This window comes from Bubalus kerabau, chromosome 4 (genome assembly GCF_029407905.1).
Source record: "Bubalus kerabau isolate K-KA32 ecotype Philippines breed swamp buffalo chromosome 4, PCC_UOA_SB_1v2, whole genome shotgun sequence".
NCBI classification, from domain to species: Eukaryota; Metazoa; Chordata; class Mammalia; order Artiodactyla; family Bovidae; genus Bubalus; species Bubalus kerabau.
In genome coordinates this window covers 140,395,835-140,423,132 of record NC_073627.1, presented here as the reverse complement: position 1 = coordinate 140,423,132, position 27,298 = coordinate 140,395,835, and the positions used below count along the sequence as shown (strand labels likewise).

Here is a 27,298-nt window from a genome sequence, read left to right as displayed (position 1 = left end):
AGCAAAGAGTCAACTCTTTGCATCAGGTGGCCAAACTTCTGGAGCTTCAGCTTCCGCATCAGTCCTTCCAATGAATATTCAGGGTTGATTAGCTTTAGGATTGACAGTTTTGATCTCCTTGCAGTCCAGGGGACTCTCAAGAGTCTTCTCCAACACCACAGTTCGAAAGCACCAATTCTTCGGTGTTCAGCCTTCTTTATGGTCCAACTCTCATATTCACACATGACTACTGGAAAAACCATAGCTTTGACTATACAGAGTTTTGTCATTAAAGTAATGTCTCTGTCTTTTAATATGCTAAGTTTGTCATAGCTTTTCTTCCAAGGAGCAAGAGTCTTTTAATTTCATGGCTGACGTCACCATCTGCAGTGATTTTGGAGCTGAAGAAAATAAAGTCTTTCACTGTTTCCATTGTTTCCCCATCTATATGTCATGAAGTGATGGGACAGGATGCCATGATCTTAGTTTTCTGAATGTTGAGTTTTAAGCCGACTTTTTTCACTCTCGTCTTTTACCTTCATCAAGAGGCTCTTTAGTTCCTTTTCACTTTCTGCTATAAGGGTGGTGTCATCTGCATATCTATGCTTATTGATGTTTCTCCCAGAAATCTTGATTCTAGCTTGTGATTTATTCAGCTCAGCATTCTGCCTGATGTATTCTGCATATAAGTTAAATAAGCAGGGTGACAATATACAGTCTCAACACACTCCTGTCCCAATTTTGAACCAGTCTGTTGTTCCATGTTCAGTTCTAACTGTTGCTTCCTGACCTGCATACAGATTTCTCAGGAGGCAGGAAAGGTGGTCTGGTATTTCCATCTCTTTAAGAATTTTCCACAGTTTGTTGTGATCCACACAGTCGCTTCAGCGTAGTTAATGAAGCAGAAGTAGAAGTAGATGTTCTTCTGGAATCCTCTTGCTTTTTCTATGATCCAATGGATGTTGGCAATTTGATCTCTGGTTCCTCTGCCTTTTCTAAGTTTAGCTTGTACATCTGGAAGTTCTCTGTTCACATACTATTGGAGTCCAGCTTAGAGGATTTTGAGCATGATTTTAGCAGCATGTGAAATGATGCAATTGTGTAGTAATTTGAACATTCTTTGGCATTGCCCTTCTTTGGGTTGGAGTGAAAACTGACCTTTTCCAGTCCTATGACCATTGCTGAGTTTTCCAAATTTGTGGGCATATTGAGTGCAGCACTTTAACAGCATCATCTTTCAGGATTGATGGAATTCCACAATGATATAGTGTATTAATTATATACTATAATTCCAGCTCAGCTGGAATTCCACAATGATATAGTGTATTAATCATTTCAATAAACTTTGTAATAGCTTTATTAAGATATAATTTAGCTACCATATAGTTCTCACATTTAAAGTATAAAGTTTAATGGGTTTTAGTATATTCACACAGAAAAGGCAATGGAACTCCACTCCAGTACTCTTGCCTGGAAAATCCCATGGAGTGAGGAGCCTGGTGGGCTGCAGTCCATGGGGGTTGCTACGAGTCGGACACAACTGATTGACTTCACTTTCACTTTCCACTTTCATGCATTGGAGAAGGAAATGGCAACCCACTCCAGTGTTCTTGCCTGGAGAATCCCATGGACGGAGGAGCCTGTTAGGCTGTAATCCATGGGGTCGCTAAGAGTTGGACACGACTGAGCGACTTCACTTTCACTTTTCACTTTCATGCATTGGAGAAGGAAATGGCAACCCACTCCAGTGTTCTTGCCTGGAGAATCCCAGGGACGGCGGAGCCTGGTGGGCTGCCGTCTATGTGGTCGCACAGAGTCGGACACGACTGAATCGACTTAGCAGCAGCAGCAGCAGTATGTTCACATAGTTGTGCTAGGGTTGTGTCTTTTTTTCTTTATAAAATTACCCTCTCTTGTCTCTGGTAATACTCCTTGTCTTTAAGTCTTTTATTTGATATTCATATAGCCAAACCGACTTTCTTATCCTTAGTATTTGCATGGTGTATCTTTTATCAACCTTTACTTTTAGCCTCTGTGTCTTTATATTTAAAGTGTCTCTTATGTAAACAATACAGTTGGGCCTTATTTATTTAACCAGTCTGAAAATATTCTCTTTAATGCATTTATCAATATGGCTAGGCTTAATTCTATAATTATTCTAATTGGTTTTATTTGTCATTTCTCTTCTTTGTGCCTTTTCTCATCCTTTCCTCTCTTCTTCTGGGCTAACCAACTATATTTTGGTATTCTATTCCATCACTTCTACTGGCTTTTCAGCTATCATCCTTTGTATTTTTTATAGCTGTTGTTTTAGAGATTACATTACTCATCCTTAATTTGTCACAGTCCATTTTAAATTAATGACATTCTACTTCCCTTGTAATACAAGAATTTTACACCAGTCCTTTTCTGGCAGCTTGCCTCCCCACCCACTCTACCTCCATCCCCAGCAAATGAACCCAAATACAGAGCATCTTTCCTCCGTGATCATCTTGGAGGAGCTCACCCCTCAAGAATTTAGTTCTTTTAGATTTCCTTGTGTCCATAGCTCTTTAATGACATTAAATAAGACTATACTTTTTGTATTATCTTGTGATTTCCTGTTGTTTTAGCAGGTCTTTCAGTGTGTATCAACATGCTAACCAGAAGCAGAACTCTGCATATTATTTTTAATATTGTTATTTGTAGCTGTGCAGTTTATGCTTTTATGGCTGGGTTTGTTGTTTTTTTTTTTTTTTTTTTCAAATTGGTAAAGTCCTGCAGAAACAAATTCTGTGAAAAGAATAAAATGTCAGTCTAGATAATATCATGCCTGATATACATTTTTTTTTCAATATTCCTTCCTGAAGCACAGTGGAAAAAATTTTTTTTTCCCAAGGAATTTCAGTTGCTTAGAAATAACAATAAAAAACTAGTTCTTGAGGCAGTGCCCCAAAAGAAGTAACTCCTAAAAAGTGCTGAGCAAAGCAGCACCAGGGAAGGGAGCCCTGGGCTTCTCAGGGAAAAGTACACCAAGGAACCAAGTCAATAGGTATGTGTAAGTACTCTTGTATTTGCTTTTCAAAAAGCTTTAGGGCACAGTCAACTTTTACAAAAAGAACGCAACTCTGAAGGAAGCAGTGAGAATTGATGGGCATGAGGGACTTCCCTGGTGGTCCAATGGTTAAGAATCTGCCTTCCAATACAGGGGAAACAGGTTCTATGCCTGGCTGGGGAACTAAGTTCCCATGTAGTTCAGAGCAACTAAGCCCATGCACCACAACTAGCGAGTCTGTATGCTGCAAAGAAAGATCTCCCATGAGGCAGCTAAGACGCAATGCAGCCAAAGAAATAAATGATTCTTTAAAAAGAACTGATAGGTGTGAAATGACCCTGGAGGTAATGAATTGAGAGGTGAGAGTATTTCCCTATTCTAATTTAAAGGTGGGTAGTGTCCAGCATTCTTGCCTGGAGAATCCCAGGGACGGGGAAGCCTGGTGGGCCGCTGTCTGTGGGCTCTCACAGAGTTGGACACAACTGAAGCGACTTAGCAACAGCAGTGTCCTGTCTCAGGCAGAAACCTGAGAGTGTTCCTGCAGGCTGTCTTACCACAATGATTACCAAAATAAATTAACAGGATGAATACAGATGGGAAAGCAGAGCTGTGTAGGTAAAAGGAGTGAGGGCTGAGATCAGAAAGAGTTAATCAGCGTATGACGCCAAGTTCAAACTGGAGCAACTAGGAGAAGCAGATTCTAGGATCCAATTCGAGATCTGAACCACTAGAGAAGGACAGAGAAGCCAACACTTACACTAGGCTGTTGTCCAGCTCTCCCTCTGCTTTAGCTGGCCGTACACCTAGAACTTCCTAGACTCAGTATCTCACCCTGTGAACTAAACAGTCAGCACTTAATTTATCCACCATCTTGATGAACAGTTTATGGGGATGGAGCTGGAACAGAGATTGAGAGAGAGAATAATATTTATTGAACAACCAAACCCTATTATGCACTGAAAGGGCAATTCCTATTTGAAAATTACCCCCATGGCTTAGTTATTTTGGTTTATCTTTCCTTTGCACTCCTGTAGCCTGGCAAAAAGAGTAGAAGAAATGAAGGCAATTACAGGTGCTTTATAAATACTGGAGCATAACAAAGGCAGCTGGTGGGAGGTGGGAGTGGGTAAAGACATGTTTTCAAGACATCAGTTATTATACAGTTTTTGAAATTTAAGATTTGGCCTTTTCCAGGTTCATCAGTCAGCCTAATTAGGAGCAAAGAGATTTTGAGTTTCCAAATTCTCCTTGAGGGCCCTTCCCAGAGCCCTTGCTGGGCATTCTTTGTCTACTGAGCTTTCCTGCTGTATCCGTCACTCCTTGCTTGGTGGAATTCGAAGTGGTAACATAAAACCCAGGGAAAGGAACCAGTTTTTAATACCCAAACCACCAAGTCTGAATCTGTGTTTGTAGGCCTCCAAGGCTTCATAAAGTGAGAGGATAACGTCAGCTTAGGACTTACCTCAAACCACGAGACATTTAAATTCTGATTTATGATGTAGGCTGGATCAGCACAAGCTATCAAGAAGTCTCATGTTCCATCCCTGTTTTTATAAATGTAAAGTTAAAGTCAAAGGACTGAACCTGCCTGGTTAATGGAATAGATTGTGGAGCTGGCAGAAGTAGTTGGAGGTCAAAGGAACAGACCAGCACAACTTATGTTTCCTTCTCAGATTTGCCCACAACTGCAAAATGATCACACTTCCCAGGTGGCACAGTGGTAAAGAATTCATCTGCCAATGCAGGAGATGCAGGTTTGATCCCTGGGTCAGGAAGATCTTCTGGAGGAAGAAATGGCTACCCACTCCAGTATTCTTGCCTGGGAAATCCCATGGACAGAAGAGCCTGGTGGGCTGCAGTCCATAGGGTCACAAAGAGTAGGACACAACTCAGTATGCTCACACATACACATAAAATGACCACAATCAGATTCCTCTTACTGTCTTAGAGTCCCTACCTCCAGCCCCAGTCAGGAGGAGACTCTGCCTTGGACCTTGCACTTAGAGGGCCATGTTCTGACCCTACCACTAAGGGGGAGGACATAGGGTCAAGGGGAATATGCCCACCTGGAACCCATGCCTGCCCTCTAGACATTTCTCCATGGAACCCTGTAATTCCTGGCACAAATGCCCCGAGACCACTTTCAGGTCTTGCACAGTTTTCTTCCAAGACTCTCCTCCCAAATGTTGACCGAACCACAAATATGGTTACCAATTACCCAACCACTGAGCAAAGAATGCCTGTAATCAGAATATGTGACTGGAACTTGGTCATGGGTTGTGTCTATGTAACAATATGTGTGCCAGTTGAAGGTCTCAAAGATGACATAGATCTGGTTAAAGGTAAGAAGATGACAGGGGGCTTCCCAGGTGGCTCAGTGGTAAAGAATTCGCCTGCAATTCAGGAGACCTGTGTTCAATCCCTGGGTTGGGAAGATCCGCTGGAGGAGGGCATGGCAACCCACTCCAGTATTCTTGCCTGGGAAATCCCAAGGACAGAGGAGACTGGTGGACTATAGTTCATGGGGTCACAAAGAGTTGGACATGACTGAATGACTGAGCACACACGCACGCAAGAAGATGAGAGACAAGCTGAAGACTGGCTCCTTCTGGCTGCTAAGGAATCCCAGAATTTAAATACAATCTAGCCTTCCAGGCCCTGATAAAAATGTACTCGTTAAAGTATGAAGCTAGAGCATATTTTATTCAACATTTTTAAAGGCTGAGTTATAAATTTTAAATATTTAGACATATGTATGTGGGCCACCATTTATATTCTTGTCTTGGGCCCCACAAATACTAAAAGAGAGCTTATTTCCACAACTTTTCCTTTTCCTGGGTCATAAACATACTGGCTATAACTAACAATGGGTGTTTAAAGGTCCTTAGAAACCTCAAGAATATCAAACTATTTTTATTTCTCTCCGTTCAAGTTTCAAGTCATTGTGGAGAGCAGTCTAGAATTTGTTCAGGTTAATAGCAAAGTCATTCATTACAAAGAGTTAAAAAATGTATGGCAAACTGTAAAATCTACAAAGTACAGGTATATTTTCAGAAAACTAGTACAATTCTAGCTGCTATTAATTTTTCAAATCCATATAACATACTATGCTTCTATGTCCATACTGCCAGATGATCACAAGTATTTTTTTTAATATTTTATGTATCTTTTTGGCTGTACCAGGTCTTAGCTGCAGCGTGGGATCTTCGATCTTCATTGCAGCATGCAAGAACTTTAGTTTCGGCATGTGAACTCAGTTTGAAGCAAATGGGATCTAGTTCCCTGAACAGAGACCATTCTCAGGGCCCCTGCATTGGGTGTGCACAGTCTTAGCCATTGGATCACCAGGGAAGTCCCAATCATGAGTAATTTTTTTAATTTATAAAATAAAAATCAGTGGCTCTTCCATAATGGGGCATGGTATGTTTATGCTATGGATGTTCATAATAACTATCAGTTCAGTCGCTCAGTCGTGTCTGACTCTTTGAAACCCCATGGACTGCAGCATGCCAGGCTTCCCTGTCCATCACCAACTCCTGGAGTCTACTCAAACTCATGTCCATTGAGTCGGTGATGCCATCCAACCATCTCATCCTCTGTCATCCTCTTCTCCTCCTGTCCAATCTTTCCCAGCATCAGGGTCTTTTCAAATGAGTCAGCTTTATCACATCAGGTGGCCAAAGTATTGGAGTTTCAGTTTCACATCAGTCCTTCCAATGAATATTTAGGACTGATCTTCTTTATATGGACTGGTTGAATCTCCTTGTAGTCCAAGGGACTCTCAAGAGTTTTCTCCAACACCACAGTTCAAAAGCATCAATTATTTGGCGCTCAGTTTTCTTTATAGTCAAACTCTCACATCCATACATGACCACTGGAAAAACCATAGCCTTGACTAGATGGACCTTTGTTGGCAAAGTAATGTCTCTGCTTTTTAATATGCTGTCTAGGTTGGTCATAACTTTCCTTCCAAGGAGTAAGTGTCTATTAATTTCATGGCTGCAGTCACCATCTGAAGTGATTTTGGAGCCCCCCAGAATAAAGTCGGCCACTGTTTCCACTGTTTCCCTATCTATTTGTCATGAAGTGATGGGACTGGATGCCATGATCTTCATTTTGTGAATGTTGAGCTTTAAGCCAACTTTTTCACTCTCCTCTTTCACTTTCATCAAAAGTTTCTTTAGTTCTTCTTCACTTTCTGCCATAAGGGTGGTGTCATCTGCATATCTGAGGTTATTGATATTTCTCCTGGCAATCTTGATTCCAGCTTGTGCTTCATCCAGCTCAGTGTTTCTCACGATATACTCTGCATATAAGTTAAATAAGCAGGGTGACAATAAGCAGCCTTGACGTACTCCTTTCCCTGTTTGGAACCAGTCTGTTGTTCCATGTCCAGTTCTAACTATTGCTTCCTGACCTGCATACAGATTTCTCAAGAGGCAGGTCAGGTGGTCTGGTATTCCCATCTCTTTTAGAATTTTCCACAGTTTATTGTGATCCACACAGTCAAAGGCTTTGTCATAGTCAATAAAGCAGAAATAGATGTTTTTCTGGAACTCTCTTGCTCTTTCAATGATCCAGCAGATGTTGGCAATTTGATCTCTGGTTCCTCTGCCTTTTCTAAAACCAGCTTGAACATCTGGAAGTTCACAGTTCACGTATTGCTGAAGCCTTGCTTGGAGAATTTTGAGCATTACTTTGCTAGTGTGTGAGATGAGTGCAATTGTGCAGTAGTTTGAGCATTCTTTGGCATTGCCTTTCTTTGGGATTGGAATGAAAACTGACATTTTCCAGTCCTGTGGCCACTGCTGAGTTTTCCAAATTTGCTGGCATATTGAGTGCAGCACTTTCACAGCATCATCTTTTAGGATTTGAAATAGCTCAACTGGAATTCCATCACCTCCACTAGCTTTGTTCATAGTGATGCTTCTTAAGGCCCACTTGACTTCACATTCCAGGATATCTGGCTCTAGGTGCGTGATCACACCATCATGATTATCTGGGTCATGAAGATCTTTTTTGTACAGTTCTTCAGTGTATTCTTGCCACCTCTTCTTAGTATCTTCTGCTTCTGTTAGGCCCATACCATTTCTGTCCTTTATCGAGCCCATCTTTGCATGAAATATTCCCTTGGTATCTCTAATATTCTTGAAGAGATCGCTAATCTTTCCCATTCTATTCTTTTCCTCTATTTCTTTGCACTGATCATTGAGGAAGGCTTTCTTATCTCTCCTTGTTATTCTTTGGAACTTATAACTAACTATAAGATAATGTAATAAGAACTGTCATAGAAATGTGCCTGTGGAGCTATACAATAGGGACATTAAAGTACTCAGTTAAAAACACCCAAGAAGAGGCTCAGTACACGTCAGGACTGGACAACCTAGGGACCAGCACAATAAGTGAATATAGACCCAGGTACATCACCATGGATTTCAGAACACCGGGGGAAAGAGAGGCTTATAAAAGCTTCTCAAAAGAAAACATTGCAATATTGTAAAGTAATTAGCCCCCAGTTAAAATAAATACATTAATTAAAAAAAGAAAAATGTAGCAGATAAACAAAACAATGGTTAAATCTCAGAAAAATACATACTTGTGCGAGGAAAGAAAAAAATTACAGTACTTTATGTGACTCTGCCATGAATAGGATTTACGGACTCACATTAATTTAAAGACTGATGATAGAGCCAACCAAAATTATATGTTTGTTTTGGGAGGATGGAAATATTAATATTGTGCATATATTTGCTGGTAGAAGAGTGACAGGGGTGAAATCTACATCTTCCATAAGTGGAAGATTATTATAATGTGTATGCTTCCCTGCTGGCTCAGTCAGTAAAGAATCTGCCTGCAATGCAGGAGACCTGGGTTCGATCCCTGGGTTGGGAAGATCCTCTGGAGGAGGGCATGGCAACCCACTCCAGTATTCTTGCCTAGAGAATCCCCATGGACAAAGGAGCCTGGTGGGCTGCAGTCCATGGGGCCACAAAGAGTCAGACAAGACTGAGTGACTAAGCACACTTTATGTGTTAAACTGAAAAATCAAAAATGGTACTATGCACAGATTACTTAGATACATGGTGGTAAATATTTTTTAAGACTATTTTTAAAGTGGATCATTTTTAGTCTTTATTGAATTTGTTACAATATAGTTTCTGTTTTAATTTTCACTTCTTTTGGCTGCAAGGCACATGGTATCTTAGCTCCATGACCAGGCACTGACCCACAGCCCCTGCACTGGAAGGTGAGGTTCATCATGATTCCCAGGGAGGCAAATACTCTAAAAAAAAAAACAAACGCAAAACTTAGAGTTGAAAGTGGTCACCTCTGGGAAACAGGGTATCAGCGACGGTATAGAGAAGGGGCATGAAATTTTGTGTTACATAATACCTTCTGTAGAGATGGTTGATACTTTATGAACATACCTAACTTTGATTAAAACTAGATCTTTTAAAAAATCTGGATTTTAAAAGCTCTTGGTTGGAGGAAAAAATAAGTGAGAGGGCTTCGCCAGATGACAGTCAAAATATTTAAGTGCATACCTGGATTCTTAGTGTAAAAAGTTTACTTTCACATACACAATCTGACAAAATTCTACCAACTTTTCCCTGTGATAGGTTATTACCACCCTCGTTTTATATGTTAAGAAATTCAAGTTTAGGGATGTGAAATGCTTTGTCAAAGTTCACACTCGGGACTTCCCTAGTGGTCCAGTGACTAAGACTCCGCACTCCCAATGCAGGGGGTCCGGGTTCCATCCCCGGTCAGATCCCACGTGCCACAACTAAGAGTTCACATGCCACAGCTGAAGATGCCACAGGCCACAACTAAAGGTCCAGCATGCTCTGCACGTCAGAATGGAGACTGAAGATCCCACAGGGGCAACTATGACCTGGCACAGCCAAATAAATAAATTAAAAAAAAAAACAATCAAGTTCATATACAAGGATGTGGCCAAAGTGAGATGGGACCACAGGTCTTCTGACTCAGGTCCTTCCTTTGTACCATGGCTGCCTTCTAAAGCAGTTCTCTTGAGCCTAGGGTATTTTGTAAATGCAAGGCTCCCTTATTCTTAGGGTATTAGTGGAAATGGAGGTATTTGGCATTACAGAAAGGAAGGACTTTGCAGATAATCTAGCTCAACCCTCTTATTGTACATCCAAGTAATGTGAAGCTCAGAAAAGACTTTTCAGGCCACCAAAATATTAAGTGGACAGGAGAAGAATTTCATCAATAGAAAGCTTAGCTTAAACTTTCTTCAGCTGCTGAGGTTCAGAAGTCTTTGTATCATTCTGACAAGGAAGGATCTATTTCATCTTGAAAAGTGAAAGTGTTAGTCACTCAGTCATGTCTGACTTTTTGCAACCCCATGGACTGTAGTCTACCAGGCTCCTCTGTCTACGGAGTTCTCCAGGCAAGAATACTGGAATGGGTTCTAAGCCCTCCTCCAGGGGATCTCTCCAGACCAGGGATCAAACCTGGGTCTCCTGCATTTCAGGCAGATTTTTTACCATCTGAGCCACAGAAATTAGGGTTCATCAAGACAAAATGCATAGTCTGATTCAACAAAGAAATGAAATTTTCCCTTGAGCAGTCACTTCTAGTTCACTCCTTCAGGGTAGGGTCTTCATAGATTATACAATAAAAGGGAGGTAAGATTTTTTCCTGCACGAATCTGGTCCTGTGCCACCTTGCCTGTCTTGAGCATGGATGTAATGGAATCCTTCCATGGTAACCTATCCAATTCTATTGCTGCTATGAGAAAACCCAGTGAAAGGAAATCCTTACCACATTTTATAGCTTCATTCATTATCAAAGTGGCCTCATAGACTTGTTTCCCAAGCATTTATAGCTTGATGACCTGACAGCTTTCTACTCAGAAATGACCATGTGAAATAGTCCAGCAAAGCTCCCCACATGTCAAGAACTGAGGAAAGTTTATTTTGCTGGCAGTGCACATGGCTTTTCAAAAAAGTAAGTTCTTTCTGAGGTCAATTAAACCTGCGTTCAATAACATCACATGGGAGACAAGAGGGCTTGCAATGTCGGTTATTGATTACATCTAGGTCACACCTAGAGAGAGGCTCTTCTGGCCGAACTTGATTAAAAATCATTTCCAAATCTAAATTTCCACAACATTATATTATTTCCTTTATTCCCATCCATCATCTCTCCTCCATATCCCCCCACCTCCCTGAGTTTTCAGAATATGTCCAGTCATGTGTGCTTCTCCAATTGTACATTATTCAGCTGAAAGAAAGCCTGACCTTGGGATGAGGCATGGCACCATCAGGGAAAGTAATGGATACTTTCTTGTCAAGGTAAACAGGAAATTAGAACAGAGAATTCTAACACTTCATTTACTAGCGTCATCATGAAATGAGATCCACAATATAAGAGCGCTTTCCGGGGCTCAAAACTTAGTTATACTTCCTATTTTACATAAGTTACTTAAGCTTACAAAGCCTCCACTCCCCAGCTCTAAGATGGCGTTGATGACGTCTCTTTCACCCACTGTTATGAGTATTAAATGAAAAAACACAGACAATATCTATACCTACACTTCCAGCCACAATACACTTTGAATGTTAATTCACTTCCCTAAACTCTGAAAGTATCAAAACTCCAAGGGAAAAAATACATATAAATCTCTTACTTCCCTGCGTGCGTGGTTGCTAAGTCGCTTCAGTCGTGTCTGACTCTTTGCAACCCATGGACTGTAGCCTGCCAGGCTCCTCTGTCCATGGGATTCTCCAGGCAAGAATACTGGAGTGGGTGCCAAGCCTTCCTCTAGGGGTTCTTCCCAACCCAGGGATCAAACCTGTATGTCTTGTGTCTCCTGCATTTGCAGGAAAGCTCTTTACCACTAGTACCATACCTTACTTCCCTGACTTGTCAGTAAATATGCAGTATTGATGCCTCGGCCACAGGCTGGCCTCATTTGCCAGTAAGATGACACCTTATATCTAAGGGTAGAAAATTGTAATCGCTTACTTAGATAAACTTAATAAAATAGAGTTAGATGCCAAAAGTGGAAAAAATGAAATTATGCCCCTAGGTTGTTGATGCTTCTTCCAGAGAATAAATGAAAATAAAAAATTTTAAGATCTGATCATGGATTCAATTATAGTGTGAACCAAATAAAGTGCCTATTTGCAGCAAATAGTCTATTTCTGTTATTATACAATACAAAAACGTTAAACATTTGTGGAGGTTCATATGTTCTGGTTCTACTCATTAGCTTTGTAACCTTGAGGAAAGTGAAAGCGTTAGTCGCTTAGCCGTGTCCGATTCTTTGCGACCCCATGGACTGTAGCCCACCTGACTCCTATGTCCATGGGATTCTCCAGGCAAGTATATCGGAGTACGTTGCCATTTACTTCTCCAGGGGATCTTCCTGACCCAGGTATTGAACCCAGGTCTCCCGCATGGCAGGCGGATACTTTACTGTCTGAGCCAGCAGGGAAGCCCCAACCTTGAGTAAACAGTTTCTTAATTCTGAACCTTTGTCTTCTCAGTTGTAAGATGAATCTTACCTTCCTTAAGGCATAAGCACCTGATTCACACTAAGTTGACAAATGATAGCATTTATTTTTATAAAAAATGATATAATTAATCATCATAACACAGGTGGGATCCTTATTTTGTTCATCAAAATTAAAACCAAGTTACACCAAGTACTAGAACAATTCAGTCAATTTTGCTTCTCTTGACTAGATGCTTCCTCAATGATTAAAAATAAGATTAATTCCACTGATACATTCTTCCAACAGGTTCCATTATTTACTTGTATTGATCATCTATGATTATCAAGTTCACACTATTGGATAGCTCTAAAGGAAAAACAAAAGGGGCTCTGACATTTATTTTCTACTCTATACAAGGCACTGGGCTACAGGCTTCAACACACATCAATTGTGTTATATGTTCCTACTAAAAACTATACAAAGGAAGAACTAAGCTGACCATTTTATTATTTACACCTAAAGGAAACTGAGAGGCTTCCCTGGCGGCTCATTGGTAAAGAATCCACCTGCCAATCCCAAGACACTGGTTTGATCCCTGGGTCGGGAAGATCCCCTGGAGAAGGGAATGGCAACCCATTCCAGTATTCTTGCCTGGGAAATCCCAGGGACAGGGGAACCTGGCAGGCTACAGTCCATAGGATCACAAAAGAGACATGACTTGGCAACTAAACAACAATAACATAGGAAACTGAGGTTTGCGGAAGTTAAAGGCATTGGCGATGGTATGTGGCAGAGCTTGGGTTAAAATCAGGGTAACGTCAGACTTCAAAGCCCATACACCCCATTCGTCGGAGACTGAGGTGTTCCTTCAGGATTACAAAAGATGGGAGGCAGCTTGCATTTGAAGAGCATTTCTTTTTCAGAGTCCTGTGAGAAAGAATCTCTACGTGTAGTCTAAAGAGAGCAATGTTTCCTCCAATTTATTGGTTCTCTTTTATTTAGCATTTTCCAAATCCTTGAAAAAATGAATAAAAATTTATCTCCCAGTGAAAAATGAATTCATCAAAATGCATGGATATCTCTTGACTGCAATGAGATTTTTTCTAAATCTCCTGGTTTGTCGTTGTTGTTTAGTTACTAAGTTGTGTTTGACTCTTTATGACTGTGGCCCACCAGGCTCCTCTCTCCATGGGATTTTTCAGTTAGGAATACTGGAGAGGGTTGCCATTTCTTTCTCCAGAGGATCTTCATGACCCAGGGATTGGACTTGAGTTTCCTGCTTGGCAGGCAGATTCTTAACCACTGGGCCACCTGGGAAGTCCCAAATCTTTTGTTTTACATACCATCTGAACATACCACCTTCACTAAATTGTGGTTCTTCTCTCTCTTGTTCCTTCTGTTTCATTCACATGGTGCTCTGGGGTTAAAAGATGTACCTACTTGTAAAAAGAGAAAATCAAAAGTACTATTTTTATGAAAACATTCCCATTGATCAGAAGGAGAAAATGGATCCACTTTTCCAAGAGATCAAAACAAGCATTCTTTTGAGCTAAACATGAGTCCTTCACACTAGGGTAATACCTATTAGAAGTTTTGTTTTGTGAAAAAGCAATGCGCCAGGTAAAGTTCAGACAAGTCCACCAGAGTATGTCTTTGTCCAGAAGACGGAAGAGAATGAATGTTCATTGAGAGCATCTGCAACTGTCTTATACCTTGTCTGATGCTGCAGTCTTCCCAGGACTTAAAAAATAGGGACCTTTATTCTCATTTGAGCCTACAAATAAGCTCAAAACCAGTTAAGTAAACTTCCTTTGGGGCTTCCCAGGTGGTGCTAATGGTAAAGAACCTGTCTCCCAACGCAAGAGACATAAGAGATGCCGGCTCAGTCCCTGGGTTGGAAAGACCTCCTAGAGGAGGGCATGGCAATCTATTCCAATATTCTTGCTTGGAGAATCCCATAAACAGAGGACTTTGGTGGGCTATTGTCCATAGGGTTGCAAAGAGTCAGACATGACTGAAATGACTCAGCATACATAAAAATTTCCTTTTAAAAAGTCCTAGAGGTAGAAGAATTTGGATTTGAATCCCATATTTAACTGACTCAAAATGAAAGTAATTTTCATTAATTGCATCCTTATCACACACAAGGCAATTTACATGACCTTCAATGCTCACAACAACATTACAATGTAGGTGTTGTTCTCTTCATTTTTAAACATCAGGAGACTGAGGTTTAGGTAGGCTAAGAAACTTTCTCAACATCACATGGCTAGGAAAGTATAGAGCCAAGATTTTAACAGGCTTACCTCTTTCTAAAGCCATCCCTTTTCATAGCTCCATGCAACTTCCTGGCAGAGTTAATAACCACACTGACCTTAGTTAAGACAAGTTTGGAGTGGACATGGAAGCAAGGAGAACCTGCAGCAGAATGCCACTGTCTTCTTGGAATCCATGCCAGTCAGGAAGCCAGTGAAAGGCATCGTTAGTATGTGCCATGCCATTGGAGAAGCAGATTTTTGAAAACAGAAAATAAAAAAGGAAAAAATAAAGGAGTCAACCCATGGGACAGAGAAAAAGAACTACAAGTTCCCAAAGTAAAGTTGTGACAATACAGTCATAGCTAATATCAGATAGAAATATACATGCAATCATCTAAAGAAATTCATAACCCAAGAAAGTCTCTGATATTATTTTAAAAAATGAACAAATGAGGAAGAAGATCTCTCTAAGAACCTTGGGCATGTTTTCACTGATGAAATAAAAGAACTCAAGATAACAAAATGGTCTTTTTATAGGTAACTTTAGGAAAACATTAAAAAATATAAAGAACATGAAATATAAGAAAATAAATAATAATGTCACAGTCAGCAGACACAACACCTGCCTCAGTTGCATCTATGCCTGTAGACTGTCACTTTGGAAAAAAAGGAATTCTCTAGCAATTGGTTCCTAAGAGCCCCTCACAGTTGTATGGAAGAATATGTAGGCTCCCCAAAGTCATCAGCTTTCAAGTCCCAAATTAAATGTTTAAATATCTCATGGAAGAAAAGTGATGAACAGAATCAAAAAGATGCAGAAAGCGGAGGAGGATAGCAAGAGGATCTAAGAATGATGGGGAAAAGTAGACAAGAAGTGCAAAGTACAGTGCATCTGTATGTACATATGGTTGAAATTGGAGTCAGAGAGAAATTACTCAGAGGCTAATTAGTGCTCAGAGAGAATGCCTTTGTCACCGGCTTGATCCCAGTACTTTGTTACAGCCGTGAACAGCGAGGGTTGGGCTGCACTGCCTTAGGGTAGTGAGTAATGGCTTGCACCATCTGTGGCTGTTTTCAGGCCCCTGAACCCAGAAGGATCCACCCTCTGTAGGAGCCATCACACACTGTGTACTGAGTGTGTGCTGTCTCCACTGCCTGGGCAGAACCTTTACAAGGGTGAGGATTCTTGATCTTGGAATAAGGAAGATTGTTCCCGGGAATAACCTGAAGTCACAGCCTTGAACAGGTTCTCTTCTCTAACATTTCCCTTCCTTTCCTTGCTTTTCTTTTTCCTTGTCTCTTCTTCCTTCTTTTCTTTTTAAAATAGATGTTGAACTGCTGGTCCTTGAAGAAGGAAAAGGAGAAGGAAATGTTGAGTGGAACTGTCTGTGATAGAGGGGAAAGAAGATGAGAAAGTTTCTATAGATGGAAAATACAGAGGAGGAGGAGGACAAAAAGAGGAAGAAGAGGGAGAGGAAGAAGAGGGAGAAGAAGCAGCAGCAACAAGATTCAGAAAAAAAAATGGTAAAAAAAAGAAAAGCATTTCTGATGCTTAAAGATAATTATGAGAGATACTTATCTTAAAGATACTAATCTTATACTACTCTTAAAGATAAGTATGAGAGACCATGGATTATTGTTAGGTGTTGGTGTCATACCTGAGCACCACGTTTTCTCATTATAAAATGGAGGTGATTGTACACAATCTTCATGGGATTTTGCTAGACTAATATAACACCATTTTTTTCATAAAGTGTTGTCAGAACTAAGGGAGTTAATGAATAAATATAATACTAAAAACATATCTAGCACATAGAAAGTTCAATATTGTTAGCAACTGTAACCGTTGTTTATGTTGTTAGCAGTAATACTAGGATGATTGAAACATCTATAAAGTACCAAATATCACTAGGTGCATGTAAGTTTTTAATAAATGACTACTATGACAATAAAAGTGGAGGAAATGGCAACCCACTCCAGTATTCTTGCCCGGAGAATCCCATGGACAGAGGAGCCTGGCTGGCTCCTTGTCCATGGTATCACGAAGAGTTGAACATGATTTAGCAACTGAGCATACACACATGACAATAATAGAGTTATTGCTACCATTGTTATTGCTATTTAAATAAAAATGGGACACAAACATAATTAAAACATTAAAGAATAAAAACATATGGTTTTTATTTTTCAATTTGTTAATGTGGTGTATTACATTGATTGATTTGTGGATATTGAAGAATCCTTGCATCCCTGGGATAAAGTCCACTTAGTCATGTTGTATGATCTTTTTAATGTGTTGTTGGATTCTGATTGCTAGAATTTTGTTAAGGATTTTTGCATCTATGTTCATCAGTGATATTGGCCTGTAGTTTTCTTTTTTTGTGGGATCTTTGTCAGGTTTTGGTATTAGGGTGATGGTGGCCTCATAGAATGAGTTTGGAAGTTTACCTTCCTCTGCAATTTTCTGGAAGAGTTTGAGCAGGATAGGTGTCAGTTCTTCTCTAAATTTTTGGTAGAATTCAGCTGTGAAGCCGTCTGGACCTGGGCTTTTGTTTGCTGGAAGATTTTTGATTACAGTTTCAATTTCCGTGCTTGTGATGGGTCTGTTAAGATTTTCTATTTCTTTCTGGTCGAGTTTTGGAAAGTTGTACTTTTCTAAGAATTTGTCCATTTCTTCCACGTTGTCCATTTTATTGGCATATAATGGTTGATAGTAGTCTCTTATGATCCTTTGTATTTCTGTATTGTCTGTTGTGATCTCTCCATTTTCATTTCTAATTTTATTGATTTGATTTTTCTCCCTTTGTTTCTTGATGAGTCTGGCTAATAGTTTGTCAATTTTATTTATCCTTTCAAAGAACCAGCTTTTGGCTTTGTTGAATTTTGCTATGATCTCTTTTGTTTCTTTTGCATTTATTTCTGCTCTAATTTTTAAGATTTCTTTCCTTCTACTAACAAATTGAAAAATAAAAACCATATGATTATCTCAATAGATGCAGAGAAAGCCTTTGACAAAATTCAACATCCATTTATGACAAAAACTCTCCAGAAAGTAGGAATAGAAGGAACATACCTCAGCATAATAAAAACTATATATGACAAACCCACAGCAAACATTTCCTCAATGGTGAAAAATTGAAAGCATTTCCTCTAAAATCAGGAACAAGACAAGGGTGCCCACTTTCACCATTACTATTCAACATAGTTTTGGAAGTTTTGGCCACAGCAATCAGAGCAGAAAAAGAAATAAAAGGAATCCAAATTGGAAAAGAAGAAGTAAAACTCTCACTATTTGCAGATGACATGATCCTCTATGTAGAAAACCCTAAAGACTCCACCAGAAAATTACTAGAACTAATCAATGACTATAGTAAAGTTGCAGGATATAAAATCAACACACAGAAATCCCTTGCATTCCTATACACTAATAATGAGAAAACAGAATGAGAAATTAAGGAAACAATTCCATTCACCATTGCAATGGAAAGAATAAAATACTTAGGAATATATCTACCTAAAGAAACTAAAGACCTATATATAGAAAACTATAAAACACTGGTGAAAGAAATCAAAGAGGACACTAATAGATGGAGAAATAGACCATGTTCATGGATTGGAAGAATCAATATAGTGAAAATGAGTATACTACCCAAAGCAATTTATAGATTCAATGCAATCCCTATCAAGCTACCAACGGTATTCTTCACAGAGCTAGAACAAATAATTTCACAATTTGTATGGAAATACAAAAAACCTCGAATAGCCAAAGCGATCTTGAGAAAGAAGAATGGAACTGGAGGAATCAACCTACCTGACTTCAGGCTCTACTACAAAGCCACAGTTATCAAGACAGTATGGTACTGGCACAAAGACAGAAATATAGATCAATGGAACAAAATAGAAAGCCCAGAGATAAATCCACGCACATATGGACACCTTATCTTTGACAAAGGAGGCAAGAATATACAATGGAGAAAAGACAATCTCTTTAACAAGTGGTGCTGGGAAAACTGGTCAACCACTTGTAAAAGAATGAAACTAGAACACTTTCTAACACCATACACAAAAATAAACTCAAAATGGATTAAAGATCTAAATGTAAGACCAGAAACTATAAAACTCCTAGAGGAGAACATAGGCAAAACACTCTCTGACATACATCACAGCAGGATCCTCTATGACCCACCTCCCAGAATATCAGAAATAAAAGCAAAAATAAACAAATGGGACCTAATTAAACTTAAAAGCTTCTGCACAACAAAGGAAACTATTAGCAAGGTGAAAAGGCAGCCTTCAGAATGGGAGGAAATAATAGCAAATGAAGCAACTGACAAACAACTAATCTCAAAAATATACAAGCAACTCCTACAGCTCAACTCCAGAAAAATAAATGACCCAATCAAAAAATGGGCCAAAGAACTAAATAGACATTTCTCCAAAGAAGACATACAGATGGCTAACAAACACATGAAAAGATGCTCAACATCACTCATTATCAGAGAAATGCAAATCAAAACCACAACGAGGTACCATTTCACACCAGTCAGAATGGCTGCGATCCAAAAGTCTACAAGCAATAAATGCTGGAGAGGGTGTGGAGAAAAGGGAACCCTCTTACACTGTTGGTGGGAATGCAAACTAGTACAGCCACTATGGACAACAGTGTGGAGATTCCTTAAAAAACTGGAAATAGACCTGCCTTATGATCCAGCAATCCCACTGCTGGGCATACACACTGAGGAAACCAGAAGGGAAAGAGACATGTGTACCCCAATGTTCATCACAGCACTGTTCATAATAGCCAGGACATGGAAGCAACCTAGATGTCCATCAGCAGATGAATGGATAAGAAAGCTGTGGTACACATACACAATGGAGTATTACTCAGCCATTAAAAAGAATACATTTGAATCAGTTCTAATGAGGTGGACGAAACTGGAGCCTATTATACAGAGTGAAGTAAGCCAGAAAGAAAAACACCAATACAGTATACTAACGCATATATATGGAATTTAGAAAGATGGTAACAATAACCCTGTGTACGAGACAGCAAAAGAGACACTGATGTATAGATCAGTCTTATGGACTCTGTGGGAGAGGGAGAGGGTGAGAAGATTTGGGAGAATGGCATTGAAACATGTATAATATCATGTATGAAACGAGTTGCCAGTCCAGGTTCAATGCATGATACTGGATGCTTGGGGCTGGTGCACTGGGACGACCCAGAGGGATGGTATGGGGAGGGAGGAGGGAGGAGGAGGAGGGTTCAGGATGGGGAACACATGTATACCTGTGGCGGATTCATTTCGATATTTGGCAAAACTAATACAATATTGTAAAGTTTAAAAATAAAATAAAATTTAAAAAAAAGAATAAAAACAAAGAAAAGATATCATAAATGAAAAGACAGAAAATAAGAAGACAATGCAAAAACAAGATCAAAGTAACAATAAGTAAGACAAAAGTTCAACTTCCATACAAAATAACTATATACCATAAATTAAAACCAGAAAGTGAAACAAGAAAAAATAAAAAATAAATTAATCACATGTTAGAAATGAGGAGAAAATATAATTTGCAAATAGTATGATTGTACAATAGGAACACACAAGAGTATCAACTAAGATATTATTAAAACTGACTAGAAATTTCAGAAAAGTTAAAAAATAAGATGGCAAAAATAAAGATTGTTTTTATATACAAAGATATATAAAGAATACGTAAAGACAGAAGATCTCATATATCATAGTGTAAAAAATAGAACTAGATTTAGAGCAAGGATAAAAGTTAGAGATTAAAATGTATATTTACTGATTTACTCATGCTGTCTTGAAATAAACTGAACAGTTCAGTCAATTCAGTCGTTCAGTCATGTTTGACTCTTTGTGACCCCATGGACTGCAGCACACCGGGCCTCCCTGTCCATCACCATCTCCTGGAGCTTGCTCAAACTCATGTCCATTCAGTTGGTGATGCCAGCCAACCATCTCATCCTCTGTCATCCCCTTCTTCTCCTGCCTTCAATCTTGCCCAGCATCAGAGTCTTCAAATGAGTCAGTTCTTCACATCAGGTGGCCAAAGTATTGCAGTTTCAGCTTCAGCAACAGTCCTTCCAATGAATATTCAGGACTGATTTCTTTTAGGATAGACTGGTTGGATCACCTTGCAGTCCAAGGACTTTCAAGAGTCTTCTCCAACACCACAGTTCAGAAAAGTCAATTCTTCAGTGCTCAGTTTTCTTTATTGTCCAACTCTCACATCCATTCATGACTACTGGAAAAACCATAGCTTTGACCAGACAGACCTTTGTTGGCAAATTAATGTTTCTGCTTTTTAATATGCTGTCTAGGTTTGTCATAGCTTTTCTTCCAAAGAGCAAGCGTCTTTTAATTTGATGGCTGCAGTCACCATCTGCAGTGATTTTGGAGCCCAAGAAAATAAAGTCTGTCACTGTTTCCATTGTTTCCCCATCTATTTGCCATGAAGTGATGGGACTGGAAGCCTTGATCTTAGTGGCATGATCTTAAACTGAATAAGAAATGTGCAAACCTTGATAAAGAAAGTCTTTGTCTTTGCTCTTGGACAAAAGGCTTAAATAAGTTCAGAAACCAAATATATTTCTTCTGGGGAATATAAAATGATTCTTCAATTTATTTCGAAGAAAAAAACTCATGAAATTTCGCACAAAAAATAGAAGAATAATGACAGCTAATTCGTCCAACTTGCATTAAGTAAATACAAGCTGTACTATGTGAAACCCAAGGCACTCCTCCTGTATTAAGAGGAGCCTGGTGGGCTGCCGTCTATGGGGTCGCATAGAGTCGGAAATGACTGAAGCGACTTAGCAGCAGCAGCAGCAGCCAGCATTTATTAGTTGTTTCCTTTTGTTACATACACTGTCAAGTGCATTCAGTTCAGTTCAGTTGCTCAGTCGTGTCCGACTCTTTGTGACCCCTTGGACTGCAGCACACCAGGCCTCCCTGTCCATCACCAACTCCTGGAGTTTACTTAAACTCATGTCCATCCAGTCAGTGATGTCATCCAACCTCTCATCCTCTGTCATCCCCTTCTTCTCCTGCCTTCAATCTTTCCAAGCATCAGGGTCTTTTCCAATGAGTCAGTTCTTCGAAGCTTCGAGGTATGTAAGTGAATTACATACATTAACTAATTTTTTCTCATGCATAACAATGCTGTGAGGTAGGTATTATTTTTATCTTCACCCAAGAAGAAAGCAGAGCCATCAGATTAAGTAACAACTATCACTGGGACTTCCCTAGTGGTCCAGTGGCTAGGACTCTGAGCTTCCAATCCAGACGGCCTGGGTTTAACCCCTGGTCAGGGAACTAGATCCCATATGCCACAACTAAGAGTTGGCATGCTGCAAGTAAGACCTGACACAGCCAAATAAATAAATATTAAAATAAAAGGGTATATTTTATTGTATGTTACATTACACCTCACTTTACATTTTACTTCAATGAAGCTGATTTTTCAGAAATGCTAACTGGAAGCTCCAAGTGCATGTGTAAATTATGAGCTTTTCTGGTTGACATCTTTCAACTCCTATAAATTTCCCCTTCCAATTTTTGGGGGCATTACACCTCTATATTCTTTTATTGCCATTTTAATTGGGCTTTTAGGAGAATGGGGAGATAACTGTATTCACTTCTTTGTGTGAACACACAAATTGAACTGTGTGTTCATTTTGCCATGTTTAATCAAAAGTTCAGAGGTGGTATTTCAAATCAGTGAGAAAGGCTGGAGTACTCAGTTAGGTATAGGGTGGATCTTAAACGTGTGTGTCAACACACACACACAACAAAAGCTAACTATGTAAGGTGATGGATGTGTTAACCAACCTTAAGGTGGTAATCATTTCATAATATGTACATATATCAAATCATCATGTTATACACCTTAGATATACACAATGTTATTTGTCAGTGATATCTTGACAAAGCTAGAAAGTGTGAAATTTCTGAATGACAAAATTAAGGCAAACAAAATAAAAAATACTAGAAATATTTCTAATATACCTGGTCAATGCAGATTAATGTCCTTAAGGCACAAAATACTTCTATGAATAAGAGGAAAAAAAAGATAACCTAATTTTAAAATAAAAGACATGAAAAAGTGGCTCACAGAAAGGAATATAAATGGTAAACAAAATAACTGTAAATCGTTGAGCTTTTTTGTAACTAATAAATTCTAATTAAACCTATATACTTTTGGGATTTCCCTGATGGTCCAGTGGTTAAGACTTGGTGCTTTCACTGCAGGGGGTGCAGGTTCAATTCCTGGCTGCGGAACTAAGATCCCAAATGCCAAGCAGGTTCAAAAAATAAATAAAAAATGTAAAACCTATATACTTTTGTTCTGTAAGTGGCTAATTTTCTTTTCTTTAAGAACAATACCTAATGACTAACAATGGTGAAGGCAACTGACTATTCTCATGGAAATATAAATTTGGTTCAACTTTCTTTGGGGTAATTCAGCAATATGGTGACTGCAGCCATGAAATTAAAAGACGCTTACTCCTTGGAAGGAAAGTTATGACCAACCTAGATAACATATTCAAAAGCAGAGACATTACTTTGCCAACAAAGGTTCGTCTAGTCAAGGCTATGGTTTTTCCTGTGGTCATGTATGGATGTGAGAGTTGGACTGTGAAGAAAGCTGAGTGCCGAAGAATTGATGCTTTTGAACTGTGGTGTTGGAGAAAACTCTTGAGAGTCCCTTGGACTGCAAGGAGATCCAACCAGTCCTTTCTGAAGGAGATCAGCCCTGGGATTTCTTTGGAAGGAATGATGCTAAAGCTGAAACTCCAGTACTTTGGCCACCTCATGCGAAGAGTTGACTCATTGGAATAGACTCTGATCCTGGGAGGGATTGGGGGCAGGAGGAGAAGGGGACGACAGAGGATGAGATGGCTGGCTGGCATCACTGACTCGATGGACGTGAGTCTCAGTGAACTCTGGGAGTTGGTGATGGACAGGGAGGCCTGGCGTGCTGCGATTCATGGGGTCGCAAAGAGTTGGACACGACTGAGCGACTAATCTGAATCTGAATCTGAATATATTAAATCTTAAATGCAAAACATACCCCATAACCAGCAATTCAATTTCTGGAAATCTTTCCTGAGGAAATTATTTTAAAATGTGTACAAAGATTTTTGTTACAAGAATATTAATAACAATATTGTTTCTAATAGTAAAATGAAAAAATGTGAGCAATTGTAAGTTGATTAAACAAAATGCAGTCTTTTAAGAATGTTGTAGGTGAATATTGTTTTCCCATGGAGAAATACTGGTTATACATTGCAAGTAAAACCAACAGAATTATAAAAATTTATACAGAGCATAAAACCACTGTGTAGGGAATAAAAGTATGTATAAATATGCACATAGAGGAAATTATCTGGAAAGAAACACATACAGTAACTCTCAGGAATTATCTCTGAGTGATGAGATTATGAATTTTTTTTTTTAATTTAGCACAGTTTTGTATTTTTTGTGATGAATATGTATGACTTTTTTAATTAATAGAAAAAGAATTTTTTTTTTTACTTTAAAGAAGAGATTCTATCCAGACTAGTAAGAGAAATGTAAAACATTTAGGAATAAACTCAAGAAAAAATGAGTTATGTATGTCAATTAATTAAGACAAAGGAGCCAAGAATATACAATGGGGAAAGGATAATCTCTTCAATAAGTGGTATTGGGAAAACTGGATAGCTACATGCAAAAGAATGAAGCCACTGTCTTAGACTATACACAAAAATCAAGACAAAATGGATTAAAGCCTTGAAAAAAAATGTATATATAATGGCAAGTCCCAAACTTCCTTTCCCCAGTTGTTGTTTACCTGCTAAGTCATGTCCATCTCTTTTGTGATGCCATGGACTATAGCCTGTCAAGTTCCTCTGTACATGAAATTTCCCAAGCAAGAATACTGGAGTGGGTTGCCATTTACTTCTCCAAGGGATCTTCCCGACCCAGGGATTGAACCTGTGTAATAGATCTATGATCACTCATAATACTAGCTGCCTTCTCTGTGGATGCCACTGATTCCCTGGCCCCACTGATGTCATGCTTGGTCCTGAGGCTCATTCTGATGAATAAAAATGAGTCCAGGTGTGGTTCTGGGAACATCCCAGATGAGGGCTGTTCCTCAATCTGGATCCCAGAGTGAGGATGACAAGACGCAGAACTGCACTCAAGCCATATCAGACATGTGTAATGAGCAAGAAATAAACCCCTGTTGTAAGCCATGGCAAATTTAATGTGATAAGGAAATGAAAGAAAAGATCTGCTGGATGCTCTTGGAAAAGCTTTCCTGAATCCTTAAAAAAGGCATGACGAGTAAATCTCCTATTAAGAGTTACTGAGGGCACATGTGACCCCTGATGCCATCACCGGCCAACCTAAATCATGAGAGAGACCAGGCTCAGCATGAAACCAACGCTGGAGAAATGGAAACAAACTAGATCCTTAATATCCTGAGCCACTGGATCCTACTTCTGAACTCCAGATTTCCTTATTTAAACCAGTGCAGGGACTCCTCTGGTGGTCCAGTGATTAATAATCCGTCTTTCAATGCAGAGGACACAAGTTTGATCCCTGGCAGGAGGAGGGGGGTGAGCCTAAGATCCCACATGCCACGAGGCAACTAAGCCTCTACGTGGCAACTACTGAACCTGAGCACCACAGCTAGAGAGTCCATGCACCATACTGGCGGTTCCATGTGCCACAACTAAGAGCCAAGGCAGCTAAAAAAATAAATGAATCAGTACAAGCTTCTTTTTACCTGTAGTTGAAAGCATCCCAACAGATTCACAAAACTAATCCATGAAACCTGATCCTGGGGCCACCGGCCACTGAAGAATTTTGAGACAGCTGTGATGGAAAAAAGGCAACATACTGAAAAGACACATCCAGTGTTTGTGAAGAAATGCTCAAAATGGATTGGAAGAGAAGCAAGACTACCAATTCCAGGAAAAGTATAATCATCCACAGATAGTTTAACGGCAGTGAGGACTAGGGCATTCAATCAACAGGTGAGAGACATTTTGGAGAACTGACCGGACTCATTCCCTGAAGGAGATGCATGCATGCTCAGTCACTGAGTTGTGTCCGATTCTTTGTGACCCCACGGACTGTAGCCGACCAGGCTTATCCACCCATGGGATTTCCCAGGTAAGAATACTGGAGTGGGTGGCCGTTTCCTTTCTCCATTTCTGAGGACAGTCCATGAGAAATAAGTTCCTTGATTTTAATTATGCCATGACAAAGTCTAATATATCAACATTCATAAAGGACAGGCACGTGTGCATCTCCTCAGGCAGTTGAGAGCTTTTGTTTGTTGTTTTTCAAATAATGTTGTGCTGCTGACTCATGTTTGCCTTGTGCCCTGCTGTGACCTCTCGATATTCAGGGCTCTAATCACACTCCTCATTATTATTAATAATCAGTGCTTATGAAATTATACTACACTCTGACTTGTTATCAAGTCCTGGATGTATGCAAATAGATTAATCAACCAGCTCCGTGCTTAAAACTTTGAATGGAACTTTAAGTGTGGTGGAAGTACCTGCCCTGGCTCTTGGCTGTCTCCTCCAATCAAGCCTGAGGTGTGTTTTCCTCCTAACTTTTAATTGCATGACCTCTGAGAACCTAATTTCCAGAAAACCCATTTATTATTTTAATGCTCATTTGGCATTATTATTTTCCCAAAGCAATCTTTTTGTCTCTAAATCTCTTAGGAGTTGAGACGCAAGCCAAGAAAAGCTTCATTTTCTCCTCCTGGCCCTCAAAGGAAGCAGAAATGAAACATTAAAAAAAAATCTTAGTTTCTAACTGGGGATAGGAGGAGGGAGTGAAGAAGGATGGGGGGAGTAGGGAGAAAAAGATTGGAAGGCATTTGCGTGGGTCCCAGATGGAAAGCAATCCAGCAAATTGCCTTTAAACAGCAGTGTCCCTGCAAATAGGGCACTCTAGCTGTTTTGTGTCACTTGAAAGCATCTTGTTGATATTTTTATAGATTTTATGATACATTCTAAAGCTTGCATCAGGAACAGCCACTTGGAGTTCTGGCAGTAATGAACATTGTTATACTCACAGCCTGAGTAGTCTTTACTTCAAAGGGAGGCGTTGATTTGATCTTTCATCTTCTCAGCTGTTGCTTACCAGCTTCCTTCAGATACTGTTTGAACTAAAAACCCCACGTTTCCTGGTTTGAGTGAGCAATTCCCATGGCACGTCTAATCCTCTCACTTGGAAGCTACTAAACTGTGATTGAATGATGCTATTAACAAGAAGGAGGTAAATACATTTAAACCCACAGCCTTAGACTTTCCTCAAATAATAACCAACTTATGTCTTCGGGAGACTTGTTTGTTTACCAAAATAAGAGGCTTGGGAAGCGAGAAATAAAAATTAAATGATGAATGAATGAATGCATGAAAAATGAATACAGTAACAGGCAGTTGAGTTTTATGGTATTAAAGAAGGCTTCTCATACTCCTCAAAGCAGAAAGACAAGAAGAGGAAGGAAAAGTA

The 27,298-nt window shown here is 39.5% G+C and overlaps 1 long non-coding RNA gene across 2 annotated transcripts in view; it reads right to left on the bottom strand.

Moving 5' to 3' along the window:
* Positions 1-27,001, bottom strand: part of LOC129651658 (uncharacterized) — a 34,125-nt gene extending 7,124 nt beyond the window's left edge. Inside the window, exons 1-4 of one of the 2 annotated variants that reach the window (XR_008714260.1) lie at positions 26,859-27,001; positions 25,548-25,636; positions 14,790-14,921; positions 13,827-13,922 (exon numbers count right to left, since the gene is read on the bottom strand). This is a non-coding gene — a long non-coding RNA (uncharacterized LOC129651658). The remainder of the gene's footprint in view (positions 1-13,826; positions 13,923-14,789; positions 14,922-25,547; positions 25,637-26,858) is intronic. The other variant, XR_008714261.1, reaches the window with a different exon arrangement.
* Between the last annotated feature and the right edge of the window lie 297 nt (positions 27,002-27,298).